General features: G+C 38.3%; 1 protein-coding gene across 3 annotated transcripts in view; it reads left to right on the top strand.

Moving 5' to 3' along the window:
• msraa (methionine sulfoxide reductase Aa) overlaps positions 1–16,325 on the top strand; it is a 136,467-nt gene that overhangs the window by 28,895 nt on the left and 91,247 nt on the right. The window lies entirely within an intron of this gene.

Here is a 16,325-nt window from a genome sequence, read left to right on the forward strand (position 1 = left end):
ATATGCTGCATTATTAGATTACCTGTATTAAAATTTAGATTTAACGATTAACTTGTTGTACATGTTTTTGGAATGTGGGAGGAAACCGGAGAACCCGGGGAAAACCCACGCAAGCACGGGAAGAACATGCAAACTACACACAGAAACGACCACCGGCCTGTTAAGGAACTAGAACCGGTGACGTTCTTGCTGTGAGGCGACAGTGCTAGTCACTGAGCCACCGTGCTGCCCTATGGAGGGAAAGGTGAAAAGGTAGGGGTGGAAGGGGGGATTCTTCAAATCGAAGATGACTGTAGTGAGAAAACCCTGGCTCTTTATAGTGGTTAGGAATGGCCTGATTGGTGGATCAAGCATGCTAATGCAGGACCAGCCGTGTTCAATCATAATCACGTGCTCCTCTCGAAATTAGTTTATGAATAAACTTCACTTATTATCTCCCTGATGGGTTTGATTTTGTTTTTTCAGCCTAATGATGGCTTGCTTGAATTATAGTGAAAGCTCTTTTGATCTCATCTTGAGAGTTGACAGTAACAGATTCCAAATGCAAATAGCACACTCGAAATGAACTCTGGACCTTTTATCTGACCGTTGTAATTGGGATAACACACACCTGGCCATGGAACAGATGAGAAGTCAACTGTCCAATTGCTTGGTCCCTTAACAAGTGGGAGGCACATATGCAAACTGTTGTAATTCCAACAGCTTTCACCTGATTTGGATGTAAAAACTCTCAAATTAAAGCTGACAGTCTGCAGTTAAAGCACATCTTTGTTTTATTTCAAATCCATTGTGTTGGTGTAAAGAGCCAAAATGTTAAAATGTTAAAATTGTGTAGATGTCCAAATATTTATAGACCTGATTGTACATGATTTTATTTCTTTTCACACCTCTAAAAAACTAAATAAAAGATAAAGGAACAGAGGAGGGTGATTGGATTCGCAGGTGTGATGTTGCCGAAGAGACATTTGGTGTAAAACTGTAGTCCAACACAGTGTATGTAATATCACACCGCAGGCTCTATGATATTTACTACATCTCTACGAAAGCTCAGTTCACTCTCTATCCATTTGGCTGATGAGAGAATCATATATCAAGCAGATAATGGAATGTGGCGTCTTCAGCACACCACAAGCAAGAGGCAATATCACCTTATGCAACTGACTTATGCTTTTAAGACAATTATCTTTTTAGCTCCCTTAATTGCAGGTAAAACAGCCGGCGCTGAGCTGCCCATTATTTTGGCAGAGGGAGGCAGTTGACTGCTACATACACAGATCTTTTATTCAGGGATTCAGCTGCGCCACACAATGGCAAGTAGGAGGATGAGAGAGGATGGAGAAAAAAAATCAAATCTGATTCTTTCATCTTTAACTTACAGTAATGACATGGCCACAAACCGAAACAATCTGCCTCTTGACTTCAAACGCACATTTGTCTTGCTGCACTAACATTTGCAGCAGACAGATCGCACAAAAGTGGCCGCTTTCGTCACTGGCTGTTTTTAGATTATGTATTTGGGGCTTCTGGTTTTGATCTTTGTTCACTTCTAAAGATTTAATCTCATTTGCTTCTTTTTATTTTAAATGGCTCTCGTTATTTTTCATTCATATATTATTTATTCACAGGTTGGAAATTCAGAACATGACTCGTTGAGTTTATATGAATCGTTTCTTTTTAATGAGTCAAAAACATACAGCATAACCAGTGTGGTATTAAAAAACAACTCTTATGAGTCGACTCTTTTAGGGAATCAAGAACATACAGCACAACCAGTGTAGTACAGATGATAAATAAAAATGTATCTTATGAGTTGACTCTCTTAGTTAATTAATAACATGCAGCACAACCTTTACAGTCTGAATGAACATGACTCGTTGAGTGAATATGAATCCTTTCTTTTTAATGAGTCAAAATATACAATACAACCAGTGTGGTACAAATGATAAACTAAAATGACTCCTATGAGTTTACTCTCTCACTGAATCAAAAACATACAGCACAACAAATGTAGTACAGGTGACAAACCAAAATGAGTCTTATGAGTTGATTCTCTTGGTGAATCAAAAATATACCACACACCCAGTGTAGTACAGGTGACAAACAAAAATGAATTTTATGAGTTGATTCTCTTAGTGAATCACAAATGTACCACACACCCAGTGTAGTACAGGTGACAAACAAAATCAAACTGAATCACTTAATCCAAAACATACAGCACTACTAGTGTAGTCCAACCGGCGAATAGTCAGCTCTATTTAGTCAGAATCATACTGCACTTTCATTGCAGTCAGACTGAATGAACATGACTGTTATGAATTGGGGCGACGCCTGGTTCGAGCCTCGGCTGGGTCAGTTGGCATATCTGTGTGGAGTTTGCATGTTCTCCCCGCGTTCGTGTAGGTTTCCTCCGGGTGCTCCGGTTTCCCCCACAGTCCAAAGACATGAGGTACAGGTGAATTGGGTAGGCTAAATTGTCAATAGTGTATGAGTGTGTGAATGAGTGTGGATGGATGTTTTCCAGAGATGGGTTGCAGCTGGAAGGGCATCCGCTGCATAAAACATGTCCTGAAAAAGTTGGCGGTTCATTCCGCTGTGGCGACCCCAGATTAATAAAGGGACTAAGCCGAAAAAAAAATTATTGAATGAATGTTATGAATCGTCTCTGTTTAGAGAGTCAAAAATTTACAGCTCAACCAATGTTTTACAAATGACGAAAAAAAATGACTCCTGTGAAGTGATTATTGTGCTAAATAGAAAACAAACAAGTTGTGAAGTCCAACTGATGAATAGTCAGTTCTTTTTAGCAACTAAGAATGATAAAGCACAGCCATTGTAGACTGACTGCTGAATGACTCTTATGAATCAGTTCTTTTTAGTGAATCAGAAATGTACTTCCAAACCTGTTTTTTTCGGACTGATGAATGAACAACTCTTAAGATTTAAAATTTTGTGACTTAAAACATACACCACAACCGGTGTATAGACTCTACTAAATGAAAATGACTCTTCAAAGTCGTCAAACTTGATTCTGAACAGCCATTTATTTTCCTTTTTGTGATTCAGAAATGTAATCAGTGAAGTTTGGCTCACGACTACGAACGAATACACATAAACTACAACCTGTGTGGTCAGACTGACCAACAAACACATTTATATCAATATTTTGTTGCTAATTATTTATATCAAAGCCCTCAGATAAAATCCCTCGACTTGCACGGCCCTTAAATAATCAGTATTCACTCCACACCGGCGTTAGCGAGGGTATTTCTGTGTTTGTTTACATCCCCAGACTGGCATGCTCGAGAACAGTCTGTTTATTTCTAACAAGCTTTTCTCTGCCATTCCACGTGGGCCGGTCTGTCCCTGGAGGTCCTGTCCCAAATCAGACCCCCTGACCGGCAGAAGGACGCACGCAGGGCTGACACATGAATGCTTGGCACATGCCAGGCTGCCTGCTGCGAATGCCATCCCTCGGCACACACAACTCTCACGCCCTCATCATCCGCTCGCCTCCTCCTCTGCTCAGCCTTTTGTTGAGGAATTTTCTGTTTCCTATAAAATAGTTGCCAGCTAATGGATTTTTTTCCTCTTTATTCACCGGACGTGCTGAGCGATGACTCTCTCTGCACTTCTTAAAGGTGATTTACAATTAAAGGGACTCTGGCTATTTTCTAATGATTCTTTAGCTGAGTGGGTTTTATTGCACTACTAAGCTGTGTTATTAACAAACTGCCGCTCCGGCCCGGCCCTGTGGGACATGCTGAAATGCTTTGTCCTTTTCTCTGCTAGTGAATAAGGCCTTTCTGTCTCTTTGAAGCGCTCCAAAGCTTTTACAGTGTCACGAGAGAGGCTCCTGAATGGCGCACATTCCCGGCAAATGCGCTCGTGGACGTTATTGCATTTCTGTGCAAAGACATGTCTTGAAAAGAACTGCTCGTATTAATTTAGGCGTAAATAAATAAACATGCATTTAGTCTCATTTCTGTTTACTTTTGCTTCTGCTTTCTTTCTCTGAGAGCTTGTAGTGTTGGTTAATTTTAGTCAGTTTATGAATGCCTTTTAAATGCAAGTGTGGAGGTGATATACAAGGCCATTTGCCACAAGATACCAGTTTATTTATCGGTGGCACACAAGAAGCCTCTCTAATTTTATATATACAGTTGAAGTCAGAATTATTAGCCCCCCTTTTCATGTTTTTCTTTTTTAAACATTTCCCTAATTATGTTTTGAAATAATGACATTTTCACAGTAAGTCTGATAATATTTTTTTCTTCTGGAGAAAGTCTTACTTGTTTTATTTCGGCTAGAATACAAAAAAAAAAAAAACATTTTAAGGTCAAAATTATTAGCCCTCAACTTGCCTAATTACCCCTAACCTGCCTAGTTAACCTAATTAACCTAGTTACACTTTTAAATGTCACTTTAAGCTGTATAGAAGTGTCTTGAAAAATGTCTAGTAAAATATTTTTTACTGTCATCATGGCAAAGATAAAATGAATCAGTTACGAGAAATTAGCTATTAAAACTATTATGTTTATAAATGAGTTGAAGAAAAAAATCTGCTCTCCAAAAAACAGAAATTGGGGAAAAAACTAACAGGGGGGGCTAATAATTCAGGAGGGCTAATAATTTTGACTTCAACTGTATATAAAAAGATAAAAAAGTTTCAATACCTAATATAACAAGATAGTTTAAATGCCTTTTTTAATTTACAGTGAAATTATAGTGAAAACCATAGCGTAGTTTGTTGAAAACATGCAGATTTCAAACTCAGTTTTTATTATTCTAATATTTTTATTGATTTTCTTCATTTTTCTTACAATACACATATTAAACAGCATATTAACACAGTGCTCGGCATAAACGAGTACACCCCTTCATATGTTTAATAGTAAGCTATACAGTATTATATAGCTATAGCATGGGGAGAACATGCAAACTCTACACAGAACTGGTAAGTGGCCCAGCTGGGACTCGAACCAGCAACATTTCTTGCTGTGAGGCGAAAGTGCTAACCACTGAGCCACCATGCCGCCCCTTCCATAAAACTCAATTCAATTTGCACCTTTTGCCATTTGTTAATTGCAAATGGAGCCATGTATTGTCTAGAGCTGTCTGATTTCATTAGCTATCACTTTCAGACAACACATAATCTTTATAGTGAATAACATCAGAATATAGCATGCTTTTGCAAGCTTATATTGAGCTGAAACAGTAGCAGCTGCCATTGCTCTTCTACTGATGTGTTTGCATGGGTAAGCAGCTATCATGTGTTCCATGTAAAATGCCTTTTGCATTGAAACCATGCGGGTCTGCATGTGACTGCGTGTCTGTATACAGGCGTCAGATGCCCCTACTTTATTAAATGGATGCAATTCACAGCGTAACATAAGAAGCTAAAGTGTTCTGAAAGTATTATGGATCGATTTTTCTCTCCTTTGAATGGCGTTTTCTCAGACCGAGCTGCACGCGAAGACGTTTCACGTGTCCAGCCTTGTTTATAATTCTACCTAGCACTTTACCTCAGTGTTCAGTTGACACAGTCTTTCTTCCCGTCATCATCTCCAGCTATACGTTGAACTGCAATCAACTGCTGGACATTTTAAAAAGAGCAGCGGATCTCATTCTTGAGGAGGTGGACATCTGGGAACCTATTGACCAGCTTAATGGCAGCACATTAAAAGCATCCTGGATGACATGGCCTCTCCAACACACAAGTGCCTTGTCTCCCCTTTAAGCCCTGTAATGGATAAGAGCTTGGCCAGAGTCTCATGTCAGCAATATGATTGCCTAGTATTTCCTCCTTGCACAAAGAGACTAGACCTCCAGACAAAGTGCTCTTAAGGTCCATATACTGTAGACCGGACCTTCTCGATGCATCATGGTGATGCAAACTAACATGGGATGAGTTAGAAGTGCATGATAATGGGCATAATGGTCACAATGAAAATTGGAATCAAGATTATCTTGGCCAAGTTTGTAATTTTGATTAACATAATTAGGATTCGACCATATCACCAATGTTCTATTATGATTAAAAATGATTTTTAGTGATTCAAATTCATTTTTAACCAAATAAATGTAGTCTTGTGAAAAACTTCTTTCATAAATAAAGCATATAGATTACATGCAGATTGTATGTAGTAAACAGTGTAGGAAGACTTTTTTGAAAATAGGCTCATACTACAACTCCCCTAGAGTTAAACTCTTGAGTTTTACCAATTGTAATCCATTCAGTCGATATATTGGCCTGGTAGGAACACTTTGGGCTTAGCTTAGCATAGATTAGTAAGGAGGCCCTATTTTGCATTATAAATGTCATATTTTGGTTTTGGGGGTCTTCAACAAAAGGCTGATATGTTTGCAAGGTCAAAAAACACTTTCACTGTCTTCTTATAAGCATTAAGGGCATGCACCGTGGCACAGGGGTTAGTACTGTCACAGCAAGAAGGTCACTGGTTCAAGTCCCGACTGGACCTGATGACATTTCTGTGTGGAGTTTGCATGTTCTCCTTGTGTTGGCTTGGGTTTCCTGCGTGTGCTCCGGTTTCCCTCACAGTCCAAAGACATGCTCTAGGACTAGGTGAATTGAATAAACCAAATTAGCTGTAGTGCATGAGTGTGTGTGTGTGTGTGAATGCGAGCGTGTATGGGTGTTACCCAGTACTGGGTTGTGGCTTCCACTGTGTAAAACATATGCCGGAATAGTTGGCGGTTCATTCCACTGTGGTGATTCCTGATAAATAAGGGACTAAGCTGAAGAAAAAATGAATGAATGAATGAATAAAAATGTCCCGCACGTCCCACTGTAGACCGCATATTACATCAATTCCATAACATGATTTGATTGATCTGGACGTTAAGTTGTTGTTTTTTTCATGATCTTGATCATTTTTATAATTGCTGGATTCCAGCATTGAAATTTGATTAATGGCACGTACAGCCCTGTGAGGAATTCTTTGCTTGCCGTTCATGTCTGCATGACAGCAGCTAGTTAAAGGCCAGACGGTGTTGGAGTACAGTGCGATTTGTCGCTGATTTCTTCCTATGCGTAGGTTTGCTGGTTTTGTCTCTTTTTTTTTTTTTTTTTGTCTGATTATGATGTGTTGGCAGCGCTGCAGACACGCAGCCGGTATAATCAGCTAAAACAATGGGCCATAATAGCTGAGAGCATAGCCGCTCCTCTCATCAGCTCTCATTATAAACACAGACGCTGTGCTGCTAACTCTAGACGACACAGGCGCGGATCAAAGTACACGTCTGATCGTAGAGAGCCGCGTGTTTGCGGTGTATGAGGACATCGTGCTCTGAAAGTTTATTGCAATATGGATGGACGGTGGGCTATCATCAGCAGCACTTGTGGTCTGTGTTTGATGGTCATATTGAGAGTGGTTGACCAGTGATGTGTTCTCTATCTCCTATATGACCGGACCATGCGTAAGAGATACGAGAAATACTACAATCTAAGCCTATTTCTTCCATAAAGCCTAATGTATGGTCAAAGAACGCAGGTTGTTTGGAGAGCTACGTAATTGACCGATTAAACAAGTACATCAGGGCAAATGCTTCTAGGTATTCAAGCTTGATTTCACTCATTGTTTTTGCTCCAGAATGCACGTACAATTTGTGTTCTCAGTTTTGCCTTTAGCAATGTCTACTGTCAGGTCAATTGCGTCATGATGAAATAACAACAGTTAGGCAAGAATTGCTAAATAATTTAGTACAAATTAGTTCAGTTCAGCATTGAGCTTTGGAGTTAAAGGGATGGTTCACCTGAAAATCCTTTATTCATCTTTCATTTGTTCCAAACCTTTGAATGTTTTCTTCTTTATCTATTGAAGTTTATAGTATTTGTTTCTCCTACTGTGGAAGTCAATGGTTACAGGTTTTCAGCTTTCTCCAGAATATTGTCTTTTGTGTTTAACAGAAGAAAGAAACGCATAATGATTTAGATCATAGGTCTCAAACTTGATTCCTGGAGGGCCGCAGCTCTGCACAGTTTTGCTCCTACCCTAATCGAACACCGCTGATCCAAATAATCAAGGTTTTTAAGACTACTAGAGACTATTAAAGCAGGTGTGAATTGGAGGTGGTAGGAGCTAAACTATGCAGAGTTGAGACCCTCCAGAAGTTCAGTTTGAGACCATTGGTTTAGAACCACTTGAGGGAGAGTAAATAGCAGAGGTTGGAGTAAGTCACACATGTACAAGTCTCAAGTCATAACCTTTTAAGTCTCAAGCAAATCAAGTCAATTTTTGTCAGACTTGAGTCAAGTTAGACTTGTCACTACTTATTTCAAGACAAGTCAAATCAAGTTGTAGCTTGGTCTAGCACAGGGTGTCCAAACTTGGTCCTGGAGGGTTGGTGTCCTGCAGATTTCAACTTCAACTTGCCTTAGCATACCTGCAAGGATGTTTCTAGTAAGCCTAGTACAGGGGTGTCCAAACTCGGTCCTGTTAGCCCGGTGTCCTGCATAGTTTAGCTCCAACTTCCTATAACACACCTCCCTGGAAGTTTCTATACCTAGAAACAGCTTGATTAGCTGGTTCAGGTGTGTTTAATTGGGGTTGGAACTAAAATATGCAGGACACCGGCCCTCCAGGACTGAGTTTGGACACCCTTGGCCTAGTAAGAGCTGGATAAGCTAGTCCAGGTGTGTCTGATTGTAGTTGGAACAAAATTTTGCAGGACACCAGCCCTTCAGGACCAAGTTTGGGCACCCCTGGTCTAGCAGTACATTTTCAAGTCAATCAAAATTTTGTAGATTTTTCAATCTTTTGCAAAATTTTTTTTTGTTTTTCTGAAAACAACAGAACTAACTTCGTAACTTACAAATTTTGGTGTGATTTGAAGAGTCGGATGAAATTAGATTTAGGGTGGTGATTGAATTGCTGAATTTTGAGTTGCATGCTTTGCATGTTGCTGATCTTTTCTTCTTAATGTTGTTTTGCTTGTAATATTTAAACTTGAATTCAATTATTTTCTGTCATCGCATGCTCTTCATTTGATGGACAAATAGCAAATGAATCATTCTAATGAATCTATTGAATCGTTTAAAGTGGTTCTTCTTAATCAGAGATGCCCAAAGTAGAGTCCACGGGCCAAAGCAGCCCCGGAACAGATTGAGGTAACAGATCCGGCATTTAACTAGAGGAGGTAGAGGTTTCGTGAACGAACGAAAAGAGCCGGGACTTGGGGGTGTCGCAGAACGTGAAGAGAGTTGGGGAGTCGCGGAAGAAAGTGAAGAACGGGGGATAGGGTGCCTAAGGAGAGGGATCAGTAAAATGAGGTGCAGGATCAGATTTCAGAGATGTTCCTAGGTGTTCCTAGCCCTGGCCCATGAAAACCTTTGATTTTGGCCCGCCATCCCATCTGAGATTGGTTTAGAGATTGTCATATCAATTTTAATGTACTTCTTTATTTGTTTCATTTATTGTTGTTCCAAAAAGCTATCTAAAAAAAAAAACATTTCAGGCAGATTCTGCTGTACTAATGTATTCAGCATAGAACTCAACTGTGTTATAAATATGATTGTTTCTGCTTTTTTTAATTGAAATAAGTTATAATTTAAAAACTTATACTGCATTAGTTAATACAATTCAAAGTAAATATTTCTATTTATTTTTTAATATCAAAAAATAATATGAATTAGTCAATTACCCATGGCAACTTCAATGTAAAAGAGTTTGATATATTTATTTTAGCCCACGGCTATCAATGAAATTAACATTTTTGGTCATTCATACGAAACTGTTTGGGCACCACTGTTTTTAATGATCAAGTCTCAAGTCCTAAATTTTGCGACTTAAGTCTGACTGGAGTCAAGTTATGTGACTCAAGTCCCCCACTTCTAGTAAATGGTGAGTAAATCTTTATTTTTTTCATCCTTTTAATTATGGGGGATTCAATGATGCTTATTAATGTGTCACTTTCAGTTGATATTTGTTAGTTTTTGAGGTCATCTGTAGGTCATGTGCACAGTGAATTATTGGGAAAGTCCACTTTTAGCACCTTTTTATTTTTTGGAAGTTTTTGAAAGCATTCTGATGCATGCATACAGATGCTTTGTTTTTTAAACACATCAAAAGCAGTAATGTCATAAAATATTATTAAAACTGAATTGCCCATTTATTGCTCTGAAGTAATTGTAATGATGGGAAAGCTCATATTACTGCAGACTTTAGTGTCACGTGATCTTTCAGAAATCCTCAGAAATGCTGATTTAGTGCTCATAAATCATTTTTTATAATTATCTGTGTTTGTGGAAACTGTGATTCTTTGATTATTAGAAAGTTCAAAAGAACAATATTTATTGAAAGTATAAATCTTTTATGACCTTATAAATGTATTTACTGTCGCTTATAATCAATAATGCATCCTTGCTGACTTAAAGTATTAATTTCTTTAAAAATAAATAAATAAAACTGAGCCCAAACTTTGCTAGAGTATATTTAACTTAACTCCTTTCTCTTCCTGGGAAACAGAGTGAAAATTATTTAAATTGTTTCCTGGCTGTGAAATGCAATAATTTATGTCTTTTTTAAAATGATCCCTGCAAAATCCACACAGCATTACAATTTATGGCATTTCTTGATTTAGGAACCAAAATCGTTTAATTAAACATAATAATAAAATGTATTATTATTATTATTATTATTAAATTATTACAATAATAACAACAATAATAATAATAAACATTTTATTTTACTCAACTATGACTAACTATACTAAAGTAACAAAGTTAACATACTCAAAAAAACTAAACTACCTGACAAAAGTCTTGTCGTCGATCCCAGTTGTAAGAGCAACAAATGATAACTTGATTTCTTGTTGATCATTTGAAAAAGTGGCAGAAGGTAGATTTTTGCAATGAATTATCTGCTGAACTGCATCCCAATCATCATAAATACTGCAGAAGACCTACTGGACCCCGCAAGGACCAAAGATTCTCGCAAAAATCAGTCAAGTTTGTTGAAGGAAAAATCATCGGTTACATTCAGTATGGGGCCGTGCGAGAGATCTGCAGAGTGGATGGCAACAACAACAGCCTGAAGTATCAAGAATTTTCTTACTTCAGTCTTTACATCAAAGTTTTTGAAAGCAAAGAAGGTCAAGGTGCTCCAGGATTGGCCAGCCCAGTCAACAGATAATAAACATTATTGAGCATGTCTGGGGTAAGATGAAGGAGGAAAAAAATAAAGATGAATCCACAGAATTTTGATGAAATCTGGGAGTCCTGCAGGAACACTTTCTTTGCCATTCCAGATGACTTTGTTTATAAGTTGTTTGAGTCATTGCAGAGACGTATGAATACAGTCAGTCAAGCTCATGGGAGTCATACACAATATTAGTTCATTTCCACTACACCATGACTTTATATTCTATACTGTAATTTTTTTTTAATTAAGTAACAAGACTTATGTCTAAGCAAAGTCAGACCTGACTGTCCTAAATTAATAATTAAAATGCATGATCATAATTTATTTTGGTAAAATAAATGTAATCTAGAGACCTTCTTTTCAAATAAGCAACTTCTGATATCAAATGATCAACTAAAAGCCAAGTTATTATTTCTTGTTCCTAAAACTTGGATAGGTGACAAGACTTTTGTCAGGTAGTGTATACAGCAACAGAAAAAAGATATTTCTTAAAGGGTTATTTCACCTAAAACTGAAAATGTGCCAAACCTGTTTGACTTACTTGTTGCAATGATGAGCTTGTTTCAAATTAATCAAGATTTTTAAACACTTGACGGGCGTAAAATGCATTTTTGTGTGAACTTTCTCTTTAAGTTGTAAACATGGGCCTGAACTTGTAAACATGGGCCTGTGAAGCAAGGCCATATATAATGCCTTGTGTATCACCATGATCAATTTAAAATCATGAAACCGGACCATGAGCCAATGCAAAAAATGACACAATAGGGATAATATGACCACATAACCAGATTTCAGTCCTGCCACACTGAACAAGAAAGAAGCTATGCTCAAATAAATGTAAAGTGCTGCCCAAGAGAAACCAAGATGGTCGCCCAAATGGCTTTCTCCGCTTTTAAATGCATTGCATGAATCTGCCGGACCCTACTGGGCTAGTGGATAAGAATAGAAGAGGGATGAACACAGCAATGGATCTGAATGCATATATGCAGGACGAAGAAACCGTAATACAAGACCTTTCTGAAGTTGACTAGCATCGCAATTACACCGCAGCTGTGCGAAGATGCATCAGTTTTCCTGTTTGAAAAGCTCCATCCATAAACGTCGTAATGGGGTCTCATCATTTTACTGTCAGTCCTCCATTAGCCCCACATTCTCGGTTTCCTTCTTTTCTTCAATCGTTTTTTTTTTTTGGTATTCTTCTTTCTCACGCTGTGCCTGCTCTCCTCCTCATCCTCCTTTCCTTTCAAGCCTCCTCCCTCCTGCAATCTGTCAGTGATTGCTGCGTCTGCAGTGTCTCCTGAGTCATCAGCGGCGCTGGTGTAATGGTGTGGAACTAGCCAAGGTGAATGGTTATTACTTATTGAGCTCCTGATTGCCGGGCAGAGACTAGCACCCATTTATTAGCACTTGAACAGCATGGGCCCAGAGTAAACCCACTTTCTCCTTATCTGATGTCGGAATGTGTTTAATGTCGGCTGTGGCAACAGACCTGTTACGTTCACTTTCTTTGTCACTTTCTTTGCTGCTTGCTGAGCTTGTGGTGATGATGATGCTGTGAGATGGACACGTTTCCGTCCTATTTTTATGCACATTTTGAAATATCGCATTAAAAACCCTGGATGGAAACGCAAAGATGTGCAAAAATGTTTAAAATGCGCATTCAAAAATGATGATTGCGTAGGATAAACTTTTTATCGGATAAATGTGCATAAACTACAATGGAAACGCATTTACCTAATAAATTCTAGCATGTACATCAAAACAAGTCATGTGATTTTGCTTTAACATATCATATAATACCAAAAATGGCAGAAACTGACTGGTGCGTTTGGATGGACGATGAGGTTTAAGCATTTTTATATGTTATATACGAGATAGAAGTGACGAGCATTCTTATAGAAAAACATAAAATCTTAGACGAAATGTCTTTTGCTTAAGGCTCTTCCAGTCTTCTATGTGTTCTAAAACGCAAGTAAGATTATTATTATTATATACGCAAAAAATCTTCTAATGCAGCAACTTCCATTTTTCTTTTGCCATTTGGTGCCAGTTTATCAGGAAGTGATGATTTTTTGGCCCTCACTTTTATCATTAATTATATTACTTCCAGTTTGGTTATTATTATTATTAGTGTCCTGACTTGTAATAATGATAATGAGGAGATAACAGAAGGACAAGTATTTCTACTTTTGCAATTTTTCAGGTTGTTGTAGTTGTTGTTTGAGTAGTTGTAGTAGTCATAGTAGTAGTAGTAGCGATTGTAGTTGTTGTTTTTTTTAAGTAGTATCTGTTGTAGGAGATGTCGTTGGTACAGTGGTATCAGAAATAATAGATGGGTAGTAGTAGTCTGTGTCGGGGTAGTAGTATCAGAAGTAGTAGATGTTGATGTAGATTTTGTAATAGCGGTCATTGCTGTAGTAGTATCAGTGGTAGTAGTCGTGTAGTAGTATTAGTAGTAGAACACGTTGTAGTAGTATTGGTTGTGGCTGTAGTAGCAGTAATACTGCTAGTAATAGTTCTAACATATTACAAACTCTCTGTAGTAGTAGTAGTAGTAGTAATTGGTGTAGTACTTGTGATTTATTTTATTATTATTGTAGTGGTTGTTGTTTGATTATTACTGTTGTCTTTTTGCTTGTTTACTGTCATTATATCACTAACATTGTTGTCACTCCTTATCACTGACTGGTTTCTTTCTATCTGATTTTTATTATTCTTTATCTCTCTGTCTGTCTGTCTGTCTGTCTGTCTGTCTGTCTGTCTGTCTGTCTGTCTGTCAGTCAATCAATCAGTTACTTGCTTCATTTATTGACTGTTATTGTTCCTTCTGTATGTACTCTGACCTGTTTGCCAAGTTACCTTTACATGCACAAACATACACAAGCACACGGACCTGCCAGTATCTGACTGTATTTTTGTTATTGTTTCATTTTCTTTGTATTTGTATGATCTCCAATTATGTACCTTTTGTATATTCTAAAAAAAAGAGGAAGTGACGATTTTGTTCTTTTGTACTCTTGGATGGAAACAGTTGCTGGATCCCAATTCATTTACTGTCCATCCTAAATACGTTCCCGGATGGCTTTCTATTTACGGTAAAAATTCGAAGTGTAGAAGCGTCCATACTGTAACCGCAAATATTGCCCACAATACATTGTAGTTCTAATGACATTCATGTCCAATCTGCAAACTCAGGTAAAAGTGTAAACAAACTACAAATATGGCTGACATGCGTAGAGAGGCTTTGGTAAAGTTGTTTGATTGACTGTTACTTCATGTCTAGATAACTGGAACATATTTAAAACGAGTTTCCATGTTATATTTCATCTGCAACAACAGTGTGAACTCATGTCAAGATATGTTTGGACATTAACTTCTGAATGCATACTTTTCCCTTACAAAAAAGTTCATACTTTTAGCGCGTAGTATAAATTGTGAATTGGGACGCAGCAAATGCTTTATTCCCAGATTTTTTATGTGATATTCCATTTTTGCACATAAATTTAATTCACATCTTTGGATAGAAACACGGCTAGTGAAAAACCTGCAGATACTGATATATGATTGCATTATTTTGTACTAAAAATGTATATTTGCGAGGAATTCTGATTTCAACTTATAATAAATCTGTAGAATTATTAGAAATGGAATAAATCTGTTTACAACTGTGTGTTATATCTATGAGGGCCCTGTTATACCCACTAAATCATCAAAGTGGCTGAGTCCGAGTAACTTCTATTAAACATGCTTCTCTGTCAAACTCCATCCTCCCAAACTGTCATCAAAATGAAGCACAATTTATTCATCCAATTTTTCATGCAATCATGTGATTTGGGTCAGATGTCCGGTCAGCGGCTGTTATTCTGGATTTTTGTGACTGACGGGCCCTGAAGAGACAGGCGAGTGATGACAGTTCAGACGGTTACTGCTGTGTCTCTTGTTAAGGGTCCGTCCGGCTCGCTCAGGCCTTGCCCTTTGGTCCCTCTGTGGTCGAGCGGATTCCCTGTGGACTCCACTCCGATCAATGCACGGGGAAACCCATTAAGAGCCACAACACCAGGAGCGGACGGGGCCAAATGCACCCTTAACAAAAGCCAGAGTGGCCAACATCAGTTGAGTTAAGGGTTGGGGAAAAATGATGTGTGTGTGTTTGCGTGTTTGTGTGTTTGTGTGTGTGTCTGTGTGTGGAATGACTGGGGGGTCTTGCTCTCTCGTCTAGAAGGAACCTGACAATAATGTGGCCCTGCGGAGTCCGCTTTGTCAATGGCTGCAAAGAAAAGGGCTCTGAAAGGACTCTGTGCACTGGTGCAATTAGCCATCCACTGAGCCAAATATATCTCCCAGTTTCTATCAGTACAACTTGGATGCCATTCAGTTTGTGTTTCCCCCACAAACAAGCTTTTGTGTTTACTTGAGAGGTAGATGCACCATGAAGAGAACATCCGTCACATTTGTTTGAGGTCTTGACTTGACCTTTGTAGAAAAAAGTATATTAAGTGACATTTGATTGGTTTGAGACAAAAAAAAACTCTTTTATGCTCACCAAGGCTGCATTTATTTGCTCAAATAAAGTCATATATATTTTTTCACACCTTTTTAAATCTTTGTAAAAATTTGACTAAATTACACACCCACGGCCGCCTTACTAATACCGGGTTGCACTCCCTTTTGCCTTCAGAACTGCCTTAATCCTTAGTGGCATAGATTCAACAAGGTACTGGAAATATTCCTCAGAGATTTTGGTCTATATTGACATGATGGCATCACACAGTTGCTGCAGATTTGTCGGCTGCACATCCATGATGCGAGTCTTCCATTCCACCACATCACAAAGGTGCTCTATTGGGTTGAGATCTGGTGACTATGGAGGCCATTTGAGTACAGTGAACTCATTGTCATGTTCAAGAAACCAGTCTGAGATAATTTGTGCTTTATGACATGTTATCAAGAGACATGACATGTTGGAAGTAGCCATCAGAAGATGGGTATACTGTGGTCATAAAGGGCCATGGTCAGCAACAATACTCAGGTAGGCTGTGGCGTTGACAAGATGTTCAATTTGTACTAATGGGCCCAAAGTGTGCCAAGAAAATATCCCCCAAACCAATACACCACCACTAGCCTGAACTATTGACACATGGCAGGATGGATCCATGCTTTCATGTT

This window comes from Danio rerio, chromosome 20 (genome assembly GCF_049306965.1).
Source record: "Danio rerio strain Tuebingen ecotype United States chromosome 20, GRCz12tu, whole genome shotgun sequence".
In the NCBI taxonomy this organism is placed as follows: domain Eukaryota; kingdom Metazoa; phylum Chordata; class Actinopteri; order Cypriniformes; family Danionidae; genus Danio; species Danio rerio.